The 15489-nt window shown below is 45.4% G+C and overlaps 56 non-coding genes across 56 annotated transcripts; all 56 read right to left on the reverse strand.

Annotated features, from left to right (window-relative positions):
* Positions 1-7: 7 nt before the first annotated feature.
* trnae-cuc (transfer RNA glutamic acid (anticodon CUC)) lies at positions 8-79 on the reverse strand. The gene has a single exon. It is a non-coding gene; the product is annotated as a tRNA-Glu (tRNA).
* A 100-nt stretch (positions 80-179) lies between these two features.
* On the reverse strand, positions 180-251 carry trnae-cuc (transfer RNA glutamic acid (anticodon CUC)). Its single transcript has one exon. It is a non-coding gene; the product is annotated as a tRNA-Glu (tRNA).
* A 100-nt stretch (positions 252-351) lies between these two features.
* trnae-uuc (transfer RNA glutamic acid (anticodon UUC)) lies at positions 352-423 on the reverse strand. Its single transcript has one exon. It is a non-coding gene; the product is annotated as a tRNA-Glu (tRNA).
* A 386-nt stretch (positions 424-809) lies between these two features.
* trnae-uuc (transfer RNA glutamic acid (anticodon UUC)) lies at positions 810-881 on the reverse strand. The gene has a single exon. It is a non-coding gene; the product is annotated as a tRNA-Glu (tRNA).
* A 214-nt stretch (positions 882-1095) lies between these two features.
* Positions 1096-1167, reverse strand: trnae-cuc (transfer RNA glutamic acid (anticodon CUC)). Its single transcript has one exon. It is a non-coding gene; the product is annotated as a tRNA-Glu (tRNA).
* Positions 1168-1267: 100 nt separating this feature from the next.
* Positions 1268-1339, reverse strand: trnae-cuc (transfer RNA glutamic acid (anticodon CUC)). The gene has a single exon. It is a non-coding gene; the product is annotated as a tRNA-Glu (tRNA).
* Positions 1340-1439: 100 nt separating this feature from the next.
* Positions 1440-1511, reverse strand: trnae-uuc (transfer RNA glutamic acid (anticodon UUC)). Its single transcript has one exon. It is a non-coding gene; the product is annotated as a tRNA-Glu (tRNA).
* A 386-nt stretch (positions 1512-1897) lies between these two features.
* trnae-uuc (transfer RNA glutamic acid (anticodon UUC)) lies at positions 1898-1970 on the reverse strand. The gene has a single exon. It is a non-coding gene; the product is annotated as a tRNA-Glu (tRNA).
* Positions 1971-2184: 214 nt separating this feature from the next.
* Positions 2185-2256, reverse strand: trnae-cuc (transfer RNA glutamic acid (anticodon CUC)). Its single transcript has one exon. It is a non-coding gene; the product is annotated as a tRNA-Glu (tRNA).
* A 272-nt stretch (positions 2257-2528) lies between these two features.
* trnae-uuc (transfer RNA glutamic acid (anticodon UUC)) lies at positions 2529-2600 on the reverse strand. Its single transcript has one exon. It is a non-coding gene; the product is annotated as a tRNA-Glu (tRNA).
* Positions 2601-2931: 331 nt separating this feature from the next.
* trnae-uuc (transfer RNA glutamic acid (anticodon UUC)) lies at positions 2932-3003 on the reverse strand. The gene has a single exon. It is a non-coding gene; the product is annotated as a tRNA-Glu (tRNA).
* A 214-nt stretch (positions 3004-3217) lies between these two features.
* trnae-cuc (transfer RNA glutamic acid (anticodon CUC)) lies at positions 3218-3289 on the reverse strand. Its single transcript has one exon. It is a non-coding gene; the product is annotated as a tRNA-Glu (tRNA).
* Positions 3290-3389: 100 nt separating this feature from the next.
* trnae-cuc (transfer RNA glutamic acid (anticodon CUC)) lies at positions 3390-3461 on the reverse strand. Its single transcript has one exon. It is a non-coding gene; the product is annotated as a tRNA-Glu (tRNA).
* A 100-nt stretch (positions 3462-3561) lies between these two features.
* Positions 3562-3633, reverse strand: trnae-uuc (transfer RNA glutamic acid (anticodon UUC)). Its single transcript has one exon. It is a non-coding gene; the product is annotated as a tRNA-Glu (tRNA).
* Positions 3634-4019: 386 nt separating this feature from the next.
* Positions 4020-4091, reverse strand: trnae-uuc (transfer RNA glutamic acid (anticodon UUC)). The gene has a single exon. It is a non-coding gene; the product is annotated as a tRNA-Glu (tRNA).
* A 214-nt stretch (positions 4092-4305) lies between these two features.
* On the reverse strand, positions 4306-4377 carry trnae-cuc (transfer RNA glutamic acid (anticodon CUC)). The gene has a single exon. It is a non-coding gene; the product is annotated as a tRNA-Glu (tRNA).
* A 272-nt stretch (positions 4378-4649) lies between these two features.
* trnae-uuc (transfer RNA glutamic acid (anticodon UUC)) lies at positions 4650-4721 on the reverse strand. The gene has a single exon. It is a non-coding gene; the product is annotated as a tRNA-Glu (tRNA).
* Positions 4722-5337: 616 nt separating this feature from the next.
* Positions 5338-5409, reverse strand: trnae-cuc (transfer RNA glutamic acid (anticodon CUC)). Its single transcript has one exon. It is a non-coding gene; the product is annotated as a tRNA-Glu (tRNA).
* A 100-nt stretch (positions 5410-5509) lies between these two features.
* trnae-uuc (transfer RNA glutamic acid (anticodon UUC)) lies at positions 5510-5581 on the reverse strand. Its single transcript has one exon. It is a non-coding gene; the product is annotated as a tRNA-Glu (tRNA).
* Positions 5582-5790: 209 nt separating this feature from the next.
* On the reverse strand, positions 5791-5862 carry trnae-uuc (transfer RNA glutamic acid (anticodon UUC)). The gene has a single exon. It is a non-coding gene; the product is annotated as a tRNA-Glu (tRNA).
* Positions 5863-5962: 100 nt separating this feature from the next.
* Positions 5963-6034, reverse strand: trnae-uuc (transfer RNA glutamic acid (anticodon UUC)). Its single transcript has one exon. It is a non-coding gene; the product is annotated as a tRNA-Glu (tRNA).
* A 214-nt stretch (positions 6035-6248) lies between these two features.
* On the reverse strand, positions 6249-6320 carry trnae-cuc (transfer RNA glutamic acid (anticodon CUC)). The gene has a single exon. It is a non-coding gene; the product is annotated as a tRNA-Glu (tRNA).
* A 100-nt stretch (positions 6321-6420) lies between these two features.
* trnae-uuc (transfer RNA glutamic acid (anticodon UUC)) lies at positions 6421-6492 on the reverse strand. The gene has a single exon. It is a non-coding gene; the product is annotated as a tRNA-Glu (tRNA).
* A 214-nt stretch (positions 6493-6706) lies between these two features.
* On the reverse strand, positions 6707-6778 carry trnae-cuc (transfer RNA glutamic acid (anticodon CUC)). The gene has a single exon. It is a non-coding gene; the product is annotated as a tRNA-Glu (tRNA).
* Positions 6779-6878: 100 nt separating this feature from the next.
* Positions 6879-6950, reverse strand: trnae-cuc (transfer RNA glutamic acid (anticodon CUC)). The gene has a single exon. It is a non-coding gene; the product is annotated as a tRNA-Glu (tRNA).
* A 100-nt stretch (positions 6951-7050) lies between these two features.
* trnae-uuc (transfer RNA glutamic acid (anticodon UUC)) lies at positions 7051-7122 on the reverse strand. Its single transcript has one exon. It is a non-coding gene; the product is annotated as a tRNA-Glu (tRNA).
* A 214-nt stretch (positions 7123-7336) lies between these two features.
* On the reverse strand, positions 7337-7408 carry trnae-cuc (transfer RNA glutamic acid (anticodon CUC)). Its single transcript has one exon. It is a non-coding gene; the product is annotated as a tRNA-Glu (tRNA).
* A 273-nt stretch (positions 7409-7681) lies between these two features.
* Positions 7682-7753, reverse strand: trnae-uuc (transfer RNA glutamic acid (anticodon UUC)). The gene has a single exon. It is a non-coding gene; the product is annotated as a tRNA-Glu (tRNA).
* A 214-nt stretch (positions 7754-7967) lies between these two features.
* trnae-uuc (transfer RNA glutamic acid (anticodon UUC)) lies at positions 7968-8039 on the reverse strand. Its single transcript has one exon. It is a non-coding gene; the product is annotated as a tRNA-Glu (tRNA).
* A 100-nt stretch (positions 8040-8139) lies between these two features.
* On the reverse strand, positions 8140-8211 carry trnae-uuc (transfer RNA glutamic acid (anticodon UUC)). The gene has a single exon. It is a non-coding gene; the product is annotated as a tRNA-Glu (tRNA).
* A 386-nt stretch (positions 8212-8597) lies between these two features.
* trnae-uuc (transfer RNA glutamic acid (anticodon UUC)) lies at positions 8598-8669 on the reverse strand. Its single transcript has one exon. It is a non-coding gene; the product is annotated as a tRNA-Glu (tRNA).
* Positions 8670-9169: 500 nt separating this feature from the next.
* Positions 9170-9241, reverse strand: trnae-cuc (transfer RNA glutamic acid (anticodon CUC)). The gene has a single exon. It is a non-coding gene; the product is annotated as a tRNA-Glu (tRNA).
* A 272-nt stretch (positions 9242-9513) lies between these two features.
* Positions 9514-9585, reverse strand: trnae-uuc (transfer RNA glutamic acid (anticodon UUC)). Its single transcript has one exon. It is a non-coding gene; the product is annotated as a tRNA-Glu (tRNA).
* A 214-nt stretch (positions 9586-9799) lies between these two features.
* trnae-cuc (transfer RNA glutamic acid (anticodon CUC)) lies at positions 9800-9871 on the reverse strand. The gene has a single exon. It is a non-coding gene; the product is annotated as a tRNA-Glu (tRNA).
* Positions 9872-9972: 101 nt separating this feature from the next.
* Positions 9973-10044, reverse strand: trnae-cuc (transfer RNA glutamic acid (anticodon CUC)). Its single transcript has one exon. It is a non-coding gene; the product is annotated as a tRNA-Glu (tRNA).
* A 100-nt stretch (positions 10045-10144) lies between these two features.
* trnae-cuc (transfer RNA glutamic acid (anticodon CUC)) lies at positions 10145-10216 on the reverse strand. The gene has a single exon. It is a non-coding gene; the product is annotated as a tRNA-Glu (tRNA).
* A 273-nt stretch (positions 10217-10489) lies between these two features.
* trnae-uuc (transfer RNA glutamic acid (anticodon UUC)) lies at positions 10490-10561 on the reverse strand. The gene has a single exon. It is a non-coding gene; the product is annotated as a tRNA-Glu (tRNA).
* Positions 10562-10775: 214 nt separating this feature from the next.
* On the reverse strand, positions 10776-10847 carry trnae-cuc (transfer RNA glutamic acid (anticodon CUC)). Its single transcript has one exon. It is a non-coding gene; the product is annotated as a tRNA-Glu (tRNA).
* A 100-nt stretch (positions 10848-10947) lies between these two features.
* Positions 10948-11019, reverse strand: trnae-uuc (transfer RNA glutamic acid (anticodon UUC)). Its single transcript has one exon. It is a non-coding gene; the product is annotated as a tRNA-Glu (tRNA).
* Positions 11020-11514: 495 nt separating this feature from the next.
* trnae-uuc (transfer RNA glutamic acid (anticodon UUC)) lies at positions 11515-11586 on the reverse strand. The gene has a single exon. It is a non-coding gene; the product is annotated as a tRNA-Glu (tRNA).
* A 100-nt stretch (positions 11587-11686) lies between these two features.
* trnae-uuc (transfer RNA glutamic acid (anticodon UUC)) lies at positions 11687-11758 on the reverse strand. The gene has a single exon. It is a non-coding gene; the product is annotated as a tRNA-Glu (tRNA).
* Positions 11759-11972: 214 nt separating this feature from the next.
* Positions 11973-12044, reverse strand: trnae-cuc (transfer RNA glutamic acid (anticodon CUC)). Its single transcript has one exon. It is a non-coding gene; the product is annotated as a tRNA-Glu (tRNA).
* Positions 12045-12316: 272 nt separating this feature from the next.
* On the reverse strand, positions 12317-12388 carry trnae-uuc (transfer RNA glutamic acid (anticodon UUC)). The gene has a single exon. It is a non-coding gene; the product is annotated as a tRNA-Glu (tRNA).
* Positions 12389-12774: 386 nt separating this feature from the next.
* Positions 12775-12846, reverse strand: trnae-cuc (transfer RNA glutamic acid (anticodon CUC)). The gene has a single exon. It is a non-coding gene; the product is annotated as a tRNA-Glu (tRNA).
* A 100-nt stretch (positions 12847-12946) lies between these two features.
* On the reverse strand, positions 12947-13018 carry trnae-uuc (transfer RNA glutamic acid (anticodon UUC)). Its single transcript has one exon. It is a non-coding gene; the product is annotated as a tRNA-Glu (tRNA).
* Positions 13019-13232: 214 nt separating this feature from the next.
* Positions 13233-13304, reverse strand: trnae-cuc (transfer RNA glutamic acid (anticodon CUC)). Its single transcript has one exon. It is a non-coding gene; the product is annotated as a tRNA-Glu (tRNA).
* Positions 13305-13404: 100 nt separating this feature from the next.
* Positions 13405-13476, reverse strand: trnae-cuc (transfer RNA glutamic acid (anticodon CUC)). The gene has a single exon. It is a non-coding gene; the product is annotated as a tRNA-Glu (tRNA).
* Positions 13477-13576: 100 nt separating this feature from the next.
* Positions 13577-13648, reverse strand: trnae-uuc (transfer RNA glutamic acid (anticodon UUC)). Its single transcript has one exon. It is a non-coding gene; the product is annotated as a tRNA-Glu (tRNA).
* Positions 13649-13862: 214 nt separating this feature from the next.
* On the reverse strand, positions 13863-13934 carry trnae-cuc (transfer RNA glutamic acid (anticodon CUC)). The gene has a single exon. It is a non-coding gene; the product is annotated as a tRNA-Glu (tRNA).
* A 100-nt stretch (positions 13935-14034) lies between these two features.
* Positions 14035-14106, reverse strand: trnae-cuc (transfer RNA glutamic acid (anticodon CUC)). Its single transcript has one exon. It is a non-coding gene; the product is annotated as a tRNA-Glu (tRNA).
* A 100-nt stretch (positions 14107-14206) lies between these two features.
* trnae-uuc (transfer RNA glutamic acid (anticodon UUC)) lies at positions 14207-14278 on the reverse strand. Its single transcript has one exon. It is a non-coding gene; the product is annotated as a tRNA-Glu (tRNA).
* Positions 14279-14492: 214 nt separating this feature from the next.
* trnae-cuc (transfer RNA glutamic acid (anticodon CUC)) lies at positions 14493-14564 on the reverse strand. The gene has a single exon. It is a non-coding gene; the product is annotated as a tRNA-Glu (tRNA).
* Positions 14565-14664: 100 nt separating this feature from the next.
* On the reverse strand, positions 14665-14736 carry trnae-cuc (transfer RNA glutamic acid (anticodon CUC)). Its single transcript has one exon. It is a non-coding gene; the product is annotated as a tRNA-Glu (tRNA).
* Positions 14737-14836: 100 nt separating this feature from the next.
* On the reverse strand, positions 14837-14908 carry trnae-uuc (transfer RNA glutamic acid (anticodon UUC)). The gene has a single exon. It is a non-coding gene; the product is annotated as a tRNA-Glu (tRNA).
* A 214-nt stretch (positions 14909-15122) lies between these two features.
* trnae-cuc (transfer RNA glutamic acid (anticodon CUC)) lies at positions 15123-15194 on the reverse strand. The gene has a single exon. It is a non-coding gene; the product is annotated as a tRNA-Glu (tRNA).
* Positions 15195-15294: 100 nt separating this feature from the next.
* On the reverse strand, positions 15295-15366 carry trnae-uuc (transfer RNA glutamic acid (anticodon UUC)). The gene has a single exon. It is a non-coding gene; the product is annotated as a tRNA-Glu (tRNA).
* Between the last annotated feature and the right edge of the window lie 123 nt (positions 15367-15489).

Here is a 15489-nt window from a genome sequence, read left to right on the forward strand (position 1 = left end):
ATGCCATTTCCCTGACCGGGAATCGAACCCGGGCCGCGGCGGTGAGAGCGCCGAATCCTAGCCACTAGACCATCAGGGACACAGTTGTGCATATTATGTCCTCCAATCAGATCGAAAACATTCAGCACATCGAATAATTGGCTTAAATTAAAACATCAAGTCAGAACTTTAAAAGCCAATTCCCTGACCGGGAATCGAACCCGGGCCGCGGCGGTGAGAGCGCCGAATCCTAGCCACTAGACCATCAGGGACACAGTTGTGAATATTATGTCCTCCAATCAGATCGAAAACATTCAGCACATCGAATAATTGGCGTAAATAAAAACATCAAGCCAGAACTTTAAATGACATTTCCCTGACCGGGAATCGAACCCGGGCCGCGGCGGTGAAAGCGCCGAATCCTAGCCACTAGACCACCAGGGACACATTCATGCTAATTAAGTCGTAATATCGGATCGAAAATATTCAGGACATGGAAAATATTGCTTGAATGAAAAGGCTAAACCAGGTTTCCCTGTCTACTAAGAGCATCAAACAATAACTACTTAACAGTGGGGGACAAGTTGATGCACATCACATCATTGAAATGTTGCAACGGACAACACAAGCATCAACTAAGGGTAACTTCAAATGCCATTTCCCTGACCGGGAATCGAAACCGGGCCGCGGCGGTGAGAGCGCCAAATCCTAGCCACTAGACCATCAGGGACACAGTTGTGTATATTATGTCCTCCAATCAGATCGAAAACATTCAGCAGATCGAATAATTGGCTTAAATTAAAACATCAAGCCAGAACTTTAAATGACATTTCCCTGACCGGGAATCGAACCCGGGCCGCGGCGGTGAAAGCGCCGAATCCTAGCCACTAGACCACCAGGGACACATTCATGCTAATTAAGTCGTAATATCGGATCGAAAATATTCAGGACATGGAAAATATTGCTTGAATGAAAAGGCTAAACCAGGTTTCCCTGTCTACTAAGAGCATCAAACAATAACTACTTAACAGTGGGGGACAAGTTGATGCACATCACATCATTGAAATGTTGCAACGGACAACACAAGCATCAACTAAGGGTAACTTCAAATGCCATTTCCCTGACCGGGAATCGAACCCGGGCCACGGCGGTGAGAGCGCCGAATCCTAGCCACTAGACCATCAGGGACACAGTTGTGTATATTATGTCCTCCAATCAGATCGAAAACATTCAGCACATCGAATAATTGGCTTAAATTAAAACATCAAGTCAGAACTTTAAAAGCCAATTCCCTGACCGGGAATCGAACCCGGGCCGCGGCGGTGAGAGCGCCGAATCCTAGCCACTAGACCATCAGGGACACAGTTGTGCATATTATGTCCTCCAATCAGATCGAAAACATTCAGCACATCGAATAATTGGCGTAAATAAAAACATCAAGCCAGAACTTTAAATGACATTTCCCTGACCGGGAATCGAACCCGGGCCGCGGCGGTGAAAGCGCCGAATCCTAGCCACTAGACCACCAGGGACACATTCATGCTAATTAAGTCGTAATATCGGATCGAAAATATTCAGGACATGGAAAATATTGCTTGAATGAAAAGGCTAAACCAGGTTTCCCTGTCTACTAAGAGCATCAAACAATAACTACTTAACAGTGGGGGACAAGTTGATGCACATCACATCATTGAAATGTTGCAACGGACAACACAAGCATCAACTAAGGGTAACTTCAAATGCCATTTCCCTGACCGGGAATCGAAACCGGGCCGCGGCGGTGAGAGCGCCGAATCCTAGCCACTAGACCATCAGGGACACAGTTGTGTATATTATGTCCTCCAATCAGATCGAAAACATTCAGCAGATCGAATAATTGGCTTAAATTAAAACATCAAGCCAGAACTTTAAATGACATTTCCCTGACCGGGAAATCGAACCCGGGCCGCGGCGGTGAAAGCGCCGAATCCTAGCCACTAGACCACCAGGGACACATTCATGCTAATTAAGTCGTAATATCGGATCGAAAATATTCAGGACATGGAAAATATTGCTTGAATGAAAAGGCTAAACCAGGTTTCCCTGTCTACTAAGAGCATCAAACAATAACTACTTAACAGTGGGGGACAAGTTGATGCACATCACATCATTGAAATGTTGCAACTGACAACACAAGCATAAACTAAGGGTAACTTCAAATGCCATTTCCCTGACCGGGAATCGAACCCGGGCCGCGGCGGTGAGAGCGCCGAATCCTAGCCACTAGACCATCAGGGACACAGTTGTGCATATTATGTCCTCCAATCAGATCGAAAACATTCAGCACATCGAATAATTGGCTTAAATTAAAACATCAAGTCAGAACTTTAAAAGCCAATTCCCTGACCGGGAATCGAAACCGGGCCGCGGCGGTGAGAGCGCCGAATCCTAGCCACTAGACCATCAGGGACACAGTTGTGAATATTATGTCCTCCAATCAGATCGAAAACATTCAGCACATCGAATAATTGGCGTAAATAAAAACATCAAGCCAGAACTTTAAATGACATTTCCCTGACCGGGAATCGAACCCGGGCCGCGGCGGTGAAAGCGCCGAATCCTAGCCACTAGACCACCAGGGACACATTCATGCTAATTAAGTCGTAATATCGGATCGAAAATATTCAGGACATGGAAAATATTGCTTGAATGAAAAGGCTAAACCAGGTTTCCCTGTCTACTAAGAGCATCAAACAATAACTACTTAACAGTGGGGGACAAGTTGATGCACATCACATCATTGAAATGTTGCAACGGACAACACAAGCATCAACTAAGGGTAACTTCAAATGCCATTTCCCTGACCGGGAATCGAACCTGGGCCGCATTATGTCCTCCAATCAGATCGAAAACATTCAGCACATTGAATAATTGGCGTAAATAAAAACATCAAGCCAGAACTTTAAATGACATTTCCCTGACCGGGAATCGAACCCGGGCCGCGGCGGTGAAAGCGCCGAATCCTAGCCACTAGACCACCAGGGACACATTCATGCTAATTAAGTCGTAATATCGGATCGAAAATATTCAGGACATGGAAAATATTGCTTGAATGAAAAGGCTAAACCAGGTTTCCCTGTCTACTAAGAGCATCAAACAATAACTACTTAACAGTGGGGGACAAGTTGATGCACATCAAATCATTGAAATGTTGCAACGGACAACACAAGCATCAACTAAGGGTAACTTCAAATGCCATTTCCCTGACCGGGAATCGAACCCGGGCCGCGGCGGTGAGAGCGCCGAATCCTAGCCACTAGACCATCAGGGACACAGTTGTGTATATTATGTCCTCCAATCAGATCGAAAACATTCAGCACATCGAATAATTGGCTTAAATTAAAACATCAAGTCAGAACTTTAAAAGCCAATTCCCTGACCGGGAATCGAACCCGGGCCGCGGCGGTGAGAGCGCCGAATCCTAGCCACTAGACCATCAGGGACACAGTTGTGCATATTATGTCCTCCAATCAGATCGAAAACATTCAGCACATCGAATAATTGGCGTAAATAAAAACATCAAGCCAGAACTTTAAATGACATTTCCCTGACCGGGAATCGAACCCGGGCCGCGGCGGTGAAAGCGCCGAATCCTAGCCACTAGACCACCAGGGACACATTCATGCTAATTAAGTCGTAATATCGGATCGAAAATATTCAGGACAAGGAAAATATTGCTTGAATGAAAAGGCTAAACCAGGTTTCCCTGTCTACTAAGAGCATCAAACAATAACTACTTAACAGTGGGGGACAAGTTGATGCACATCACATCATTGAAATGTTGCAACGGACAACACAAGCATCAACTAAGGGTAACTTCAAATGCCATTTCCCTGACCGGGAATCGAAACCGGGCCGCGGCGGTGAGAGCGCCGAATCCTAGCCACTAGACCATCAGGGACACAGTTGTGTATATTATGTCCTCCAATCAGATCGAAAACATTCAGCAGATCGAATAATTGGCTTAAATTAAAACATCAAGCCAGAACTTTAAATGACATTTCCCTGACCGGGAATCGAACCCGGGCCGCGGCGGTGAAAGCGCCGAATCCTAGCCACTAGACCACCAGGGACACATTCATGCTAATTAAGTCGTAATATCGGATCGAAAATATTCAGGACATGGAAAATATTGCTTGAATGAAAAGGCTAAACCAGGTTTCCCTGTCTACTAAGAGCATCAAACAATAACTACTTAACAGTGGGGGACAAGTTGATGCACATCACATCATTGAAATGTTGCAACTGACAACACAAGCATAAACTAAGGGTAACTTCAAATGCCATTTCCCTGACCGGGAATCGAACCCGGGCCGCGGCGGTGAGAGCGCCGAATCCTAGCCACTAGACCATCAGGGACACAGTTGTGCATATTATGTCCTCCAATCAGATCGAAAACATTCAGCACATCGAATAATTGGCTTAAATTAAAACATCAAGTCAGAACTTTAAAAGCCATTTCCCTGACCGGGAATCGAACCCGGGCCACGGCGGTGAGAGCGCCGAATCCTAGCCACCAGACCATCAGGGACACAGTTGTGCATATTATGTCCTCCAATCAGATCGAAAACATTCAGCACATCGAATAATTGGCGTAAATAAAAACATCAAGCCAGAACTTTAAATGACATTTCCCTGACCGGGAATCGAACCCGGGCCGCGACGGTGAAAGCGCCGAATCCTAGCCACTAGACCACCAGGGACACATTCATGCTAATTAAGTCGTAATATCGGATCGAAAATATTCAGGATATGGAAAATATTGCTTGAATGAAAAGGCTAAACCAGGTTTCCCTGTCTACTAAGAGCATCAAACAATAACTACTTAACAGTGGGGGACAAGTTGATGCACATCACATCATTGAAATGTTGCAACGGACAACACAAGCATCAACTAAGGGTAACTTCAAATGCCATTTCCCTGACCGGGAATCGAACCTGGGCCGCATTATGTCCTCCAATCAGATCGAAAACATTCAGCACATTGAATAATTGGCGTAAATAAAAACATCAAGCCAGAACTTTAAATGACATTTCCCTGACCGGGATACAAACCGGGCCGCGGCGGTGAAAGCGCCGAATCCTAGCCACTAGACCACCAGGGACACATTCATGCTAATTAAGTCGTAATATCGGATCGAAAATATTCAGGACATGGAAAATATTGCTTGAATGAAAAGGCTAAACCAGGTTTCCCTGTCTACTAAGAGCATCAAACAATAACTACTTAACAGTGGGGGACAAGTTGATGCACATCACATCATTGAAATGTTGCAACGGACAACACAAGCATCAACTAAGGGTAACTTCAAATGCCATTTCCCTGACCGGGAATCGAACCCGGGCCGCGGCGGTGAGAGCGCCGAATCCTAGCCACTAGACCATCAGGGACACAGTTGTGCATATTATGTCCTCCAATCAGATCGAAAACATTCAGCACATCGAATAATTGGCGTAAATAAAAACATCAAGCCAGAACTTTAAATGACATTTCCCTGACCGGGAATCGAACCCGGGCCGCGGCGGTGAAAGCGCCGAATCCTAGCCACTAGACCACCAGGGACAGATTCATGCTAATTAAGTCGTAATATCGGATCGAAAATATTCAGGACATGGAAAATATTGCTTGAATGAAAAGGCTAAACCAGGTTTCCCTGTCTACTAAGAGCATCAAACAATAACTACTTAACAGTGGGGGACAAGTTGATGCACATCACTGAAATGTTGCAACGGACAACACAAGCATCAACTAAGGGTAACTTCAAATGCCATTTCCCTGACCGGGAATCGAACCCGGGCCGCGGCGGTGAAAGCGCCGAATCCTAGCCACTTGACCACCAGGGACACAGTTGTGCATATTATGTCCTCCAATCAGATCGAAAACATTCAGCACATCGAATAATTGGCGTAAATAAAAACATCAAGCCAGAACTTTAAATGACATTTCCCTGACCGGGAATCGAACCCGGGCCGCGGCAGTGAAAGCGCCGAATCCTAGCCACTAGACCACCAGGGACACATTCATGCTAATTAAGTCGTAATATCGGATCGAAAATATTCAGGACATGAAAAATATTGCTTGAATGAAAAGGCTAAACCAGGTTTCCCTGTCTACTAAGAGCATCAAACAATAACTACTTAACAGTGGGGGACAAGTTGATGCACATCACATCATTTAAATGTTGCAACGGACAACACAAGCATCAACTAAGGGTAACTTCAAATGCCATTTCCCTGACCGGGAATCGAACCCGGGCCGCGGCGGTGAGAGCGCCGAATCCTAGCCACTAGACCATCAGGGACACAGTTGTGCATATTATGTCCTCCAATCAGATCGAAAACATTCAGCACATCGAATAATTGGCGTAAATAAAAACATCAAGCCAGAACTTTAAATGACATTTCCCTGACCGGGAATCGAACCCGGGCCGCGGCGGTGAAAGCGCCGAATCCTAGCCACTAGACCACCAGGGACACATTCATGCTAATTAAGTCGTAATATCGGATCAAAAATATTCAGGACATGGAAAATATTGCTTGAATGAAAAGGCTAAACCAGATTTCCCTGTCTACTAAGAGCATCAAACAATAACTACTTAACAGTGGGAGACAAGTTGATGCACATCACATCATTGAAATGTTGCAACTGACAACACAAGCATAAACTAAGGGTATCTTCAAATGCCATTTCCCTGACCGGGAATCGAACCCGGGCCGCGGCGGTGAGAGCGCCGAATCCTAGCCACTAGACCATCAGGGACACAGTTGTGCATATTATGTCCTCCAATCAGATCGAAAACATTCAGCACATCGAATAATTGGCTTAAATTAAAACATCAAGTCAGAACTTTAAAAGCCAATTCCCTGACCGGGAATCGAACCCGGGCCGCGGCGGTGAGAGCGCCGAATCCTAGCCACTAGACCATCAGGGACACAGTTGTGAATATTATGTCCTCCAATCAGATCGAAAACATTCAGCACATCGAATAATTGGCGTAAATAAAAACATCAAGCCAGAACTTTAAATGACATTTCCCTGACCGGGAATCGAACCCGGGCCGCGGCGGTGAAAGCGCCGAATCCTAGCCACTAGACCACCAGGGACACATTCATGCTAATTAAGTCGTAATATCGGATCAAAAATATTTAGGACATGGAAAATATTGCTTGAATGAAAAGGCTAAACCAGATTTCCCTGTCTACTAAGAGCATCAAACAATAACTACTTAACAGTGGGGGACAAGTTGATGCACATCACATCATTGAAATGTTGCAACTGACAACACAAGCATAAACTAAGGGTATCTTCAAATGCCATTTCCCTGACCGGGAATCGAACCCGGGCCGCGGCGGTGAGAGCGCCGAATCCTAGCCACTAGACCATCAGGGACACAGTTGTGCATATTATGTCCTCCAATCAGATCGAAAACATTCAGCACATCGAATAATTGGCTTAAATTAAAACATCAAGTCAGAACTTTAAAAGCCAAATTCCCTGACCGGGAATCGAACCCGGGCCGCGGCGGTGAGAGCGCCGAATCCCAGCCACTAGACCATCAGGGACACAGTTGTGCATATTATGTCCTCCAATCAGATCGAAAACATTCAGCACATCGAATAATTGGCGTAAATAAAAACATCAAGCCAGAACTTTAAATGACATTTCCCTGACCGGGAATCGAACCCGGGCCGCGGCGGTGAAAGCGCCGAATCCTAGCCACTAGACCACCAGGGACACATTCATGCTAATTAAGTCGTAATATCGAATCGAAAATATTCAGGACATGGAAAATATTGCTTGAATGAAAAGGCTAAACCAGGTTTCCCTGTCTACTAAGAGCATCAAACAATAACTACTTAACAGTGGGGGACAAGTTGATGCACATCACATCATTGAAATGTTGCAACGGACAACACAAGCATCAACTAAGGGTAACTTCAAATGCCATTTCCCTGACCGGGAATCGAACCCGGGCCGCGGCGGTGAAAGCGCCGAATCCTAGCCACTTGACCACCAGGGACACAGTTGTGCATATTATGTCCTCCAATCAGATCGAAAACATTCAGCACATCGAATAATTGGCGTAAATAAAAACATCAAGCCAGAACTTTAAATGACATTTCCCTGACCGGGAATCGAACCCGGGCCGCGGCGGTGAAAGCGCCGAATCCTAGCCACTAGACCACCAGGGACACATTCATGCTAATTAAGTCGTAATATCGGATCGAAAATATTCAGGACATGGAAAATATTGCTTGAATGAAAATGCTAAACCAGGTTTCCCTGTCTACTAAGAGCATCAAACAATAACTACTTAACAGTGGGGGACAAGTTGATGCACATCACATCATTGAAATGTTGCAACGGACAACACAAGCATCAACTAAGGGTAACTTCAAATGCCATTTCCCTGACCGGGAATCGAACCCGGGCCGCGGCGGTGAGAGCGCCAAATCCTAGCCACTAGACCATCAGGGACACAGTTGTTCATATTATGTCCTCCAATCAGATCGAAAACATTCAGCACATCGAATAATTGGCGTAAATAAAAACATCAAGCCAGAACTTTAAATGACATTTCCCTGACCGGGAATCGAACCCCGGCCGCGGCGGTGAAAGCGCCGAATCCTAGCCACTAGACCACCAGGGACACATTCATGCTAATTAAGTCGTAATATCGGATCGAAAATATTCAGGACATGGAAAATATTGCTTGAATGAAAAGGCTAAACCAGGTTTCCCTGTCTACTAAGAGCATCAAACAATAACTACTTAACAGTGGGGGACAAGTTGATGCACATCACATCATTGAAATGTTGCAACGGACAACACAAGCATCAACTAAGGGTAACTTCAAATGCCATTTCCCTGACCGGGAATCGAAACCGGGCCGCGGCGGTGAAAGCGCCGAATCCTAGCCACTACACCACCAGGGACACATTCATGCTAATTGAGTCGTAATATCGGATCGAAAATATTCAGGACATGGAAAATGTTGCTTGAATGAAAAGGATAAACCAGATTTCCCTGTCTACTAAGAGCATCAAACAATAACTACTTAACAGTGGGGGACAAGTTGATGCACATCACATCATTGAAATGTTGCAACGGACAACACAAGCATCAACTAAGGGTAACTTCAAATGCCATTTCCCTGACCGGGAATCGAACCCGGGCCGCGGCGGTGAGAGCGCCGAATCCTAGCCACTAGACCATCAGGGACACAGTTGTGCATATTATGTCCTCTAATCAGATCGAAAACATTCAGCACATCGAATAATTGGCTTAAATTAAAACATCAAGTCAGAACTTTAAAAGCCAATTCCCTGACCGGGAATCGAACCCGGGCCGCGGCGGTGAGAGCGCCGATTTCTAGCCACTAGAACATCAGGGACACAGTTGTGCATATTATGTCTTCCAATCAGATCGAAAACATTCAGCACATCGAATAATTGGCGTAAATAAAAACATCAAGCCAGAACTTTAAATGACATTTCCCTGACCGGGAATCGAACCCGGGCCGCGGCGGTGAAAGCGCCGAATCCTAGCCACTAGACCACCAGGGACACATTCATGCTAATTAAGTCGTAATATCGGATCAAAAATATTCAGGACATGGAAAATATTGCTTGAATGAAAAGGCTAAACCAGATTTCCCTGTCTACTAAGAGCATCAAACAATAACTACTTAACAGTGGGGGACAAGTTGATGCACATCACATCATTGAAATGTTGCAACTGACAACACAAGCATAAACTAAGGGTATCTTCAAATGCCATTTCCCTGACCGGGAATCGAACCCGGGCCGCGGCGGTGAGAGCGCCGAATCCTAGCCACTAGACCATCAGGGACACAGTTGTGCATATTATGTCCTCCAATCAGATCGAAAACATTCAGCACATCGAATAATTGGCTTAAATTAAAACATCAAGTCAGAACTTTAAAAGCCAAATTCCCTGACCGGGAATCGAACCCGGGCCGCGGCGGTGAGAGCGCCGAATCCTAGCCACTAGACCATCAGGGACACAGTTGTGCATATTATGTCCTCCAATCAGATCGAAAACATTCAGCACATCGAATAATTGGCTTAAATTAAAACATCAAGTCAGAACTTTAAAAGCCAATTCCCTGACCGGGAATCGAACCCGGGCCGCGGCGGTGAGAGCGCCGAATCCTAGCCACTAGACCATCAGGGACACAGTTGTGCATATTATGTCCTCCAATCAGATCGAAAACATTCAGCACATCGAATAATTGGCTTAAATTAAAACATCAAGTCAGAACTTTAAAAGCCAAATTCCCTGACCGGGAATCGAACCCGGGCCGCGGCGGTGAGAGCGCCGAATCCCAGCCACTAGACCATCAGGGACACAGTTGTGCATATTATGTCCTCCAATCAGATCGAAAACATTCAGCACATCGAATAATTGGCGTAAATAAAAACATCAAGCCAGAACTTTAAATGACATTTCCCTGACCGGGAATCGAACCCGGGCCGCGGCAGTGAAAGCGCCGAATCCTAGCCACTAGACCACCAGGGACACATTCATGCTAATTAAGTCGTAATATCGGATCGAAAATATTCAGGACATGAAAAATATTGCTTGAATGAAAAGGCTAAACCAGGTTTCCCTGTCTACTAAGAGCATCAAACAATAACTACTTAACAGTGGGGGACAAGTTGATGCACATCACATCATTTAAATGTTGCAACGGACAACACAAGCATCAACTAAGGGTAACTTCAAATGCCATTTCCCTGACCGGGAATCGAACCCGGGCCGCGGCGGTGAGAGCGCCGAATCCTAGCCACTAGACCATCAGGGACACAGTTGTGCATATTATGTCCTCCAATCAGATCGAAAACATTCAGCACATCGAATAATTGGCGTAAATAAAAACATCAAGCCAGAACTTTAAATGACATTTCCCTGACCGGGAATCGAACCCGGGCCGCGGCAGTGAAAGCGCCGAATCCTAGCCACTAGACCACCAGGGACACATTCATGCTAATTAAGTCGTAATATCGGATCGAAAATATTCAGGACATGAAAAATATTGCTTGAATGAAAAGGCTAAACCAGGTTTCCCTGTCTACTAAGAGCATCAAACAATAACTACTTAACAGTGGGGGACAAGTTGATGCACATCATTTAAATGTTGCAACGGACAACACAAGCATCAACTAAGGGTAACTTCAAATGCCAATTCCCTGACCGGGAATCGAACCCGGGCCGCGGCGGTGAGAGCGCCGAATCCTAGCCACTAGACCACCAGTGACACATTCATGCTAATTAAGTCGTAATATCGGATCAAAAATATTCAGGACATGGAAAATATTGCTTGAATGAAAAGGCTAAACCAGGTTTCCCTGTCTACTAAGAGCATCAAACAATAACTACTTAACAGTGGGGGACAAGTTGATGCACATCACATCATTTAAATGTTGCAACGGACAACACAAGCATCAACTAAGGGTAACTTCAAATGCCATTTCCCTGACCGGGAATCGAACCCGGGCCGCGGCGGTGAAAGCGCCGAATCCTAGCCACTAGACCACCAGGGACACAGTTGTGCATATTATGTCCTCCAATCAGATCGAAAACATTCAGCACATCGAATAATTGGCGTAAATAAAAACATCAAGCCAGAACTTTAAATAACATTTCCCTGACCGGGAATCGAACCCGGGCCGCGGCAGTGAAAGCGCCGAATCCTAGCCACTAGACCACCAGGGACACATTCATGCTAATTAAGTCGTAATATCGGATCGAAAATATTCAGGACATGAAAAATATTGCTTGAATGAAAAGGCTAAACCAGGTTTCCCTGTCTACTAAGAGCATCAAACAATAACTACTTAACAGTGGGGGACAAGTTGATGCACATCACATCATTTAAATGTTGCAACGGACAACACAAGCATCAACTAAGGGTAACTTCAAATGCCATTTCCCTGACCGGGAATCGAACCCGGGCCGCGGCGGTGAGAGCGCCGAATCCTAGCCACTAGACCATCAGGGACACAGTTGTGAATATTATGTCCTCCAATCAGATCGAAAACATTCAGCACATCGAATAATTGGCGTAAATAAAAACATCAAGTCAGAACTTTAAAAGCCAATTCCCTGACCGGGAATCGAACCCGGGCCGCGGCGGTGAGAGCGCCGAATCCTAGCAACTAGACCATCAGGGACACAGTTGTGCATATTATGTCTTCCAATCAGATCGAAAACATTCAGCACATCGAATAATTGGCGTAAATAAAAACATCAAGCCAGAACTTTAAATGACATTTCCCTGACCGGGAATCGAACCCGGGCCGCGGCGGTGAAAGCGCTGAATCCTAGCCACTAGACCACCAGGGACACATTCATGCTAATTAAGTCGTAATATCGGATCAAAAATATTCAGGACATGGAAAATATTGCTTGAATGAAAAGGCTAAACCAGATTTCCCTGTCTACTAAGAGCATCAAACAATAACTACTTAACAGTGGGGGACAAGTTGATGCACATCACATCATTGAAATGTTGCAACTGACAACACAAGCATAAACTAAGGGTATCTTCAAATGCCATTTCCCTGACCGGGAATCGAACCCGGGCCGCGGGGGTGAGAGCGCCGAATCCTAGCCACTAGACCATCAGGGACACAGTTGTGCATATTATGTCCTCCAATCAGATCGAAAACATTCAGCACATCGAATAATTGGCTTAAATTAAAACATCAAGTCAGAACTTTAAAAGCCAATTCCCTGACCGGGAATCGAACCCGGGCCGCGGCGGTGAGAGCGCCGAATCCTAGCCACTAGACCATCAGGGACACAGTTGTGCATATTATGTCCTCCAATCAGATCGAAAACATTCAGCACATCGAATAATTGGCGTAAATAAAAACATCAAGCCAGAACTTTAAATGACATTTCCCTGACCGGGAATCGAACCCGGGCCGCGGCGGTGAAAGCGCCGAATCCTAGCCACTAGACCACCAGGGACAGATTCATGCTAATTAAGTCGTAATATCGGATCGAAAATATTCAGGACATGGAAAATATTGCTTGAATGAAAAGGCTAAACCAGGTTTCCCTGTCTACTAAGAGCATCAAACAATAACTACTTAACAGTGGGGGACAAGTTGATGCACATCACATCATTGAAATGTTGCAACTGACAACACAAGCATAAACTAAGGGTAACTTCAAATGCCATTTCCCTGACCGGGAATCGAACCCGGGCCGCGGCGGTGAGAGCGCCGAATCCTAGCCACTAGACCATCAGGGACACAGTTGTGCATATTATGTCCTCCAATCAGATCGAAAACATTCAGCACATCGAATAATTGGCTTAAATTAAAACATCAAGTCAGAACTTTAAAAGCCAATTCCCTGACCGGGAATCGAACCCGGGCCGCGGCGGTGAGAGCGCCGAATCCTAGCCACTAGACCATCAGGGACACAGTTGTGCATATTATGTCTTCCAATCAGATCGAAAACATTCAGCACATCGAATAATTGGCGTAAATAAAAACATCAAGCCAGAACTTTAAATGACATTTCCCTGACCGGGAATCGAACCCGGGCCGCGGCGGTGAAAGCGCCGAATCCTAGCCACTAGACCACCAGGGACACATTCATGCTAATTAAGTCGTAATATCGGATCAAAAATATTCAGGACATGGAAAATATTGCTTGAATGAAAAGGCTAAACCAGATTTCCCTGTCTACTAAGAGCATCAAACAATAACTACTTAACAGTGGGGGACAAGTTGATGCACATCACATCATTGAAATGTTGCAACTGACAACACAAGCATAAACTAAGGGTATCTTCAAATGCCATTTCCCTGACCGGGAATCGAACCCGGGCCGCGGCGGTGAGAGCGCCGAATCCTAGCCACTAGACCATCAGGGACACAGTTGTGCATATTATGTCCTCCAATCAGATCGAAAACATTCAGCACATCGAATAATTGGCTTAAATTAAAACATCAAGTCAGAACTTTAAAAGCCAATTCCCTGACCGGGAATCGAACCCGGGCCGCGGCGGTGAGAGCGCCGAATCCTAGCCACTAGACCATCAGGGACACAGTTGTGCATATTATGTCCTCCAATCAGATCGAAAACATTCAGCACATCGAATAATTGGCGTAAATAAAAACATCAAGCCAGAACTTTAAATGACATTTCCCTGACCGGGAATCGAACCCGGGCCGCGGCGGTGAAAGCGCCGAATCCTAGCCACTAGACCACCAGGGACAGATTCATGCTAATTAAGTCGTAATATCGGATCGAAAATATTCAGGACATGGAAAATATTGCTTGAATGAAAAGGCTAAACCAGGTTTCCCTGTCTACTAAGAGCATCAAACAATAACTACTTAACAGTGGGGGACAAGTTGATGCACATCACATCATTGAAATGTTGCAACTGACAACACAAGCATAAACTAAGGGTAACTTCAAATGCCATTTCCCTGACCGGGAATCGAACCCGGGCCGCGGCGGTGAGAGCGCCGAATCCTAGCCACTAGACCATCAGGGACACAGTTGTGCATATTATGTCCTCCAATCAGATCGAAAACATTCAGCACATCGAATAATTGGCTTAAATTAAAACATCAAGTCAGAACTTTAAAAGCCAATTCCCTGACCGGGAATCGAACCCGGGCCGCGGCGGTGAGAGCGCCGAATCCTAGCCACTAGACCATCAGGGACACAGTTGTGCATATTATGTCTTCCAATCAGATCGAAAACATTCAGCACATCGAATAATTGGCGTAAATAAAAACATCAAGCCAGAACTTTAAATGACATTTCCCTGACCGGGAATCGAACCCGGGCCGCGGCGGTGAAAGCGCCGAATCCTAGCCACTAGACCACCAGGGACACATTCATGCTAATTAAGTCGTAATATCGGATCAAAAATATTCAGGACATGGAAAATATTGCTTGAATGAAAAGGCTAAACCAGATTTCCCTGTCTACTAAGAGCATCAAACAATAACTACTTAACAGTGGGGGACAAGTTGATGCACATCACATCATTTAAATGTTGCAACGGACAACACAAGCATCAACTAAGGGTAACTTCAAATGCCATTTCCCTGACCGGGAATCGAACCCGGGCCGCGGCGGTGAGAGCGCCGAATCCTAGCCACTAGACCATCAGGGACACAGTTGTGCATATTATGTCCTCCAATCAGATCGAAAACATTCAGCACATCGAATAATTGGCTTAAATTAAAACATCAAGTCAGAACTTTAAAAGCCAATTCCCTGACCGGGAATCGAACCCGGGCCGCGGCGGTGAAAGCGCCGAATCCTAGCCACTAGACCACCAGGGACACATTCATGCTAATTGAGTCGTAATATCGGATCGAAAATATTCAGGACATGGAAAATGTTGCTTGAATGAAAAGGCTAAACCAGATTTCCCTGTCTACTAAGAGCATCAAACAATAACTACT

Source organism: Pungitius pungitius, chromosome 2, assembly GCF_949316345.1.
Source record: "Pungitius pungitius chromosome 2, fPunPun2.1, whole genome shotgun sequence".
Lineage (NCBI taxonomy): Eukaryota > Metazoa > Chordata > Actinopteri > Perciformes > Gasterosteidae > Pungitius > Pungitius pungitius.